This window comes from Engystomops pustulosus, chromosome 5, assembly GCF_040894005.1.
Source record: "Engystomops pustulosus chromosome 5, aEngPut4.maternal, whole genome shotgun sequence".
NCBI classification, from domain to species: domain Eukaryota; kingdom Metazoa; phylum Chordata; class Amphibia; order Anura; family Leptodactylidae; genus Engystomops; species Engystomops pustulosus.
Window position 1 is genome coordinate 76,366,842 of NC_092415.1, and position 6,713 is coordinate 76,373,554.

The 6,713-nt window shown below is 42.6% G+C and overlaps 1 long non-coding RNA gene across 1 annotated transcript; it reads left to right on the forward strand.

Annotated features, from left to right (window-relative positions):
• The first annotated feature begins 343 nt into the window (after positions 1-343).
• LOC140132947 (uncharacterized) lies at positions 344-1,466 on the forward strand. The gene is made up of 3 exons (XR_011855754.1): positions 344-457; positions 612-653; positions 1,168-1,466. It is a non-coding gene; the product is annotated as an uncharacterized lncRNA (long non-coding RNA).
• The last annotated feature ends 5,247 nt before the right edge of the window (positions 1,467-6,713 follow it).

Sequence of the window (6,713 nt, forward strand, 5' to 3'; positions counted from 1 at the left end):
TATGGGTTTTTTAACTGTTTTTAATAGTTGCTGAAATTCTAAATAAAGATTATTATTTTTACTTATCGCATCTGCATTTTCTTTGTTTATCATAGATTATAGTCTTTTTCAGATTTGGGAACACTATTATTATTTATTTTTTGCTACCTTATTAATTATTCTACGATTATCAATTATATGTACACAACAAAAAATACACACGAGAAGGTTACCCTTTGTACATATATTCCACCCAACAGCCAATAAATTATCATAGAATATGGCACCAAGAATATAATACACACTCCCTGTTCACTTTCATTACATGTTCCATAATCTGGCACAACTAAAATTCCGAGTCATAGAACATGTACCGTTGCCCTCGTAAGGGTGGTAATCAGATTCAACTACTGAAGAAACACAAAGCATACTGGACATACACCCTTCAGACTCTGGAACCACTGGGGTTAAATAGAGAGTATGATGTACAGTTTCATCTAGAACTTTTACCTATTTTATATGTATCTTTGCCATATTTTTTCCTTATCTAGATAGTAATAAGTGGATATAACAACTGGAATTTGATATACTTATATTGCCTACGACTTACAATTGTTCATGTTTTTCCACAGATCCATGAATTGACTTTTTCCATTACCTTCAACATCTGATTGGTAAGACTTTATTTAGACACATAGTACTAGTCTACCCTAGAAGCATACATTCCATCACATATCCATATACACAACATTCCTACTATTCTATTATGACCCAACAATCCCTTAACATTCTCTTATACAGACCACAATATGTTAACTCCCTTACACATCCCATTGATTCATGCCACACGCAATATGCCCAACGTCCTATTATAAATGAACCTCCCCTTAACATTCTCCTATTCAGACTACAATATATTTCTGTCTATATATGTCTACATGGGTTGGAACACCTAGTGGCATCAGAGGTTGTCAGAGGATTACACAGGCACATAAATGGCAGGCTTTCTTACATTAGCTGTATTAGTAGCTGCATTCATACATTGGTAGTGCAGTCTGACTATGCCTGCCTGCATGTACTGGCACTGTAGTGGACGTGAACGCCGTGCAGTCACACCGACTATTTAAGAGCTTGGCCCCACCTATCTGGAGTAGAGCTATCAATACTGTTTCCGTCCGTATGTCACAGGGACTCGCTCCACCATAGCCAATAGAAGAATGCCGCTCCTAAGATAGATCTCTTCTTCCGAAGCTATAACGATACCATGGAGATCCTTCCAGAGAAATGGCTTATTTATGGCAAAGAGGGATATCATATAGAACTGAATGTGCAACCCTTGCACCAGAAAGTGCAGTGCCTTGCCATTGAGGTAGTATGACAACAAACTTTAAAGGAATGAGCATTAAATGAAGCAGAGATGAAGGATCTTTTCGGAATTCGAAGATCACTAGTTTTTCTCCCTTAGGTCTCCAATGAAAACCGGCATGTAGCATGTATAATAAAATGTTTTTATTTTCAACATCTATATAAAAACAATAAAATGGTGAGTGACGGGACGCGTTTCGAATCCGGACAGGATTCTTCCTCAGTCGTGTGAGGAACCAAACTGAGACAACCTCCCGGAGGCAGCATAGCGTGCCCACCACATATGACTTGATATGAGTTGTGCCATTCCGCATAACGCAACAAGGTGAGCATAACCATAACTTTTCTACTACCCTATTCTATGAAACATGCATAATTAATACAGTCCTTGAGGCCATGAGGTTTTTCAGTGTTTAGAACACAAATCCAACGTGCCTCACACTGCAATAAGACACTGTCAAAATTGCCCCCTCTTGCGGAAGGCACAACCAGATCAATGCCTTGGAATTTGATACACGTGTGATCCCCTTGTACCAGTTTGTTCTTTAGATTTCTGCCCCTTCGATAAGCAATTGTTGGCCAATTACCAACCAAATCGCCCATGTACAGGGTCAGCTTCGAGCAGTTTCCATACATGGATAGAATATTTTTAACAGCAGGTGTTTATCATCATACTTTGCAATAATCCGTAAAGGGATCTTTTGCTCATCCCCAAGACGTGGTGTAAGGAATTTATTTTCCTACTTAGGGCATATTGGTGAGCCTCTTTCAGGATTCTATCCGGGTATCTCAGAATCTGGTCCGTAAATCAGCAGCTGCTGATAGATAGTCAGGTAAATCCAAGCAATATCTCCTGGCCCGAAGGTATTACCCTTTTGGGATGCCCTGTCATAAGGGTTTAGGATGCTAACTATCCCATTTAAAAGGCTATTAGTAGCCATGGATTTCCTGAATATCTTCGTATTTAGCTTTCCTGATTCGGACTTTCAGATGGTCAAGTCCAAAAATGATATTTTACTTTCTTTGATTTCCGAGGTTAAGAATAATCCCACAGAGTTGGTATTCAGAATGGTCACAAATTCATTAAACATAGCGATCGAGCCATTCCATATAATAAGCGGAGCCAGATCAAAATATGGGACATATATCTTTTCCAGCTGGTCATTAAAAATCTATTCCTATTCCCACCATCCCAGGAAGAGGTAAGCATATGAGGGAGCACAAGGGCTCCCCATCACAACCCCCCTGAGCTTGTAGTAGAATTTACCATTAAACGTGAAGACATTACCGTATTTTTAAGACTATAAGACGCTTCTTACTAAAGGACGCATACCAAATTTAGGCTTCCAAAAAAAGGAAAAATATATTTTACACCAATTTAAAATATCCCTGTTGGTCGCACTAAAGCACAGCTCACACATAGATTTACACACTCAGCTCTGTATCATCTTTCCACATACACACACAGCTCTGCGTCATCCATCCACATACACACTCAGCTCATCTATACACACTCACTCAGCTCACCTATACACACTCTCTCAGCTTGCCTATACACACTCTCTCAGCTCGCCTATACACACTCTCTCAGCGCGCCTATACACACTCTCTCAGCTCACCTATACACACTCTCTCAGCTCGCCTATACACACTCACTTAGCTCACCTATACACACTCACTCAGCTCACCTATACACACACAAACAGCTCACCTATACACACTCACTCAGCTCACCCATATACACACACACACACACACAGCTCACCTATACACACTCACTCAGCACCCCTATACACATACACACACACACAGCTCACCTGTACACACTCACTCAGCTCACCTATACACACTCACTCAGCACACCTATACACATACACACACACACAGCTCACCTATACACATACACACACACAGCTCACCTATACACACTCACTCAGCTCACCTATACACATACACACAGACACAGCTCACCTATACACATACACACACACAGCTCACCTATACACACTCACTCAGCTCACCTATACACATACACAGCTCACCTATACACATACACACACATACTTCCCTCATTCCTCTTTTTCTCACCCTGTAAGAAGCATGTAGCCAGTCACATGATTCTGACATCACCGCAGGTCCTATACCAGTAGGACATCGGGGAGAGATGAGAGTGGTCCGGAGGCTCCTCTCTGGGAGATCGGGTGCAGCTCTATATTAGGGCATCACCCGATCTCCCTTACACCGGTCAGGAGGGTCTGGCAATGCTGGATCCTCCTGACCTCCGGACTATAAGACGCAGGGACTTTTTAGCAAGATTTTTTCTTGCTAAAAAGTGCGTCTTATAGTCCAGAAAATACGGTATTTTGTCTTTTAAATTGTGTGCCTATAGTCAGGAGGAAGGTAGCCACCGCATTGCAGCCCCGATCATGAGGGATGGAGTTATAAAGTGCCTCAACGTCGAGACTCGCTAGGAGTGCCCCAGGGTCTATGTGCATTCCTTTAATCCTATGGAACACGTCCATCATACATACAAACTGGAATTTTGGGTGATGCTAACAATTTCAGATACGATGGGGCTACCCCTTTATGCACCTCTGGGAGGGCATAAAACATCACAAGCCCAGGAAATCTTGGTGACAAAAAAGTTCAGTTTGACTGATATGATTCTGTCTTGGCTTGAAATTCTCTGTCAATGTTCCCAAAAAGGCTTGGGTAGGGTTAGTGTGTAGAACTCTAACATTTTTTCAACAAAGTATGACACATATCACTATATTGCTCCCTGTCTAGGATTACGAGGCTACCCCCTTTGTCAGAGGGCTTGATGACTATTGTAGCATCCCCCTCCAGCTCCTTTACACTTTGCCTTTCTTCTGCTATCATATTATACTGTATGGGCTCATGAGCATTCTCAAATGCTCTCAGTTCATCAAAGTCAAAAAGGCATTAAGAGATGTGTCATTGTTAGTAGATGGAAATTTCTTATCACTTGCAATAGATCATTAGAGGTTATGGGGCACATTTACTTACCCGTCCCGTTGACACAGCCGATCCGGAATGTCCGACAAGGATTCAGAGCTGCCGTGATTCACTTACAGCATGCGCCTGATTTCTTGAATGTGTCGCTTCCCTGCTAAGATCCGTCGGAGTTCACCATCTTCTTCCCGGTGCATGTGAGTGCAGATCTTGTGACATAATTTGAATTGTAAATTCCGCGGTTTGTCCGACAGCCTCGCCCCCGATTTGTGTCGCATGCAAGCTGGCGCCGATGCGCCAAAATCCGATTGCGTGTGCCAAAAAACCCTGTACAATTCAGGGCAAATCGGAAATACATGTAATCTTATTTCCAAAAAAGGCTTTTTGCGGCCTCACTGAAACCCATTAGTCAATTAAAACTTCACTTTTATTTCTTATTTATAAAAAATCTCAATAGTTAGCCTACTAAGAGGGTAAACTTGTGAGGACAATTCCCTGTAATTGTTAAAAGTTATGCAGTACCAACGTGGCGATTATCTTGTGTGAAATTATGATATTTATCGTATTTTGACGACTTGAGAGGGAAGGCCCACTAAGGTATAGGTATTATAAGGATTTGTCCCCAATAATACCACTAGATGTCAGTCTGGTACACTGTACCACTTGACTCAATAGACCTGAGGTTGCAACATTGTTGTATTCATTAAAGGAAACCTACCACTTAAAAGTGGTAGGTTTAGACACATATACATGGCACCAGCTCAGGGTGAGCTGGTGCCAGGGCATATTTTTGTTAGGGGAACAAAGCCCCTATCGCCGTTTTATAAGTTATATTAACTTATAACTCGGCGCACCGCACTTGGGCACGGCGCACCATGCGCGTGCCCGTGCGTGCGCCGGATTCTAAAGTGCTGGAGAGCCGGTGACGTCACCGAGCTCTCCGGCACACGCGCGCCTGCGCAACTTAGCACGGGGAAACAGGCCGTGCTAAGTTGCGCAGGCGCGCGTGTGCCGGAGAGCTCGGTGACGTCACCGGCTCTCCAGCACTTTAGAATCCGGCGCACGCACGGGCACGCGCATGGTGCGCCGTGCCCAAGTGCGGTGCGCCGAGTTATAAGTTAATATAACTTATAAAACGGCGATAGGGGCTTTGTTCCCCTAACAAAAATATGCTCTGGCACCAGCTCACCCTGAGCTGGTGCCATGTATATGTGTCTAAACCTACCACTTTTAAGTGGTAGGTTTCCTTTAAGGATCGTTTCGAATAGTTAATTATCGAAGACCATATTTGGGTATAAACGTCAATCCTATATTCTATTCGTGTCCTATTGACAGTTATTGCCACTGTCATAGGACTGAGTATATATATTGCTCAATGTTTGCTTTCTCTGGAATAAAGCTCTGTCTCAATTCCTAGACTTCTACCTTCCCAGTCATCATTCATTCACTCATATTTGAATTAGAACACACACATGCCACTTAGCCTGCTGGCTAAAAACTAAATTCACACTAACGCCCCCCCGACATGTTTCGCCACATGCGTGGCGTCCTCAGGGGTGCCGGGGCTAGAGTGAGTGCAGATCTTGTGACATAATTTGAATTGTAAATTCCGCGGTTTGTCCGACAGCCTCGCCCCCGATTTGTGTCGCATGCAAGCTGGCGCCGATGCGCCAAAATCCGATTGCGTGTGCCAAAAAACCCTGTACAATTCAGGGCAAATCGGAAATACATGTAATCTTCTCACCATGTAATCTGTGATCGGAGGGTCTCTGACTAAGCCCCCCTTCCCGTTGCGTGGGTCTTTTCACTAGAGATTCCACGACCTGTACCCCACTAGACTGTGATGGTTCACTATCAGTGAGGTCACATTCAGAAAATGAAGGCTTAGGCAATGAGTATAGGCAGCTATAAGGCACCTTTGTATGTGAGGTAGTGCTCTGCCTCCAGGGATGTTCTTGGAGGACAACTGCTCTATGTTCATCCAGGGAAAGAGTACTATTTAATTAGTCTATGTGAGTGGACACTGGCTATACTGACAATAGTGGTGTGTTGAACACATACACCACTGCCCTTTCCCCACATAGAACGCCTGACATTAAAACCTGAATCAATTGGCTATTATTTGGCCCAGTTTTTAAGTGTTCATCTAAATAAAATACAATTTTTAAACGTTCTTTAATCAGGCAGAATAATCTTTATCTATTACAGAACGTATATTTTCTATTGGTGACATTTTTTATGGACATAGAATGTCACAAGAATGTACTCAAAAAATCCCCCCCCCCCAAAAAAAAAAAGAATAAAAAAACCTGCAAAAAGAAGGGAAAAAGAAAAGTTAAAATAAAGACACAAGTCCCATTTAGAATGCTAAGATTGCCATGCAATGGTATAATGGT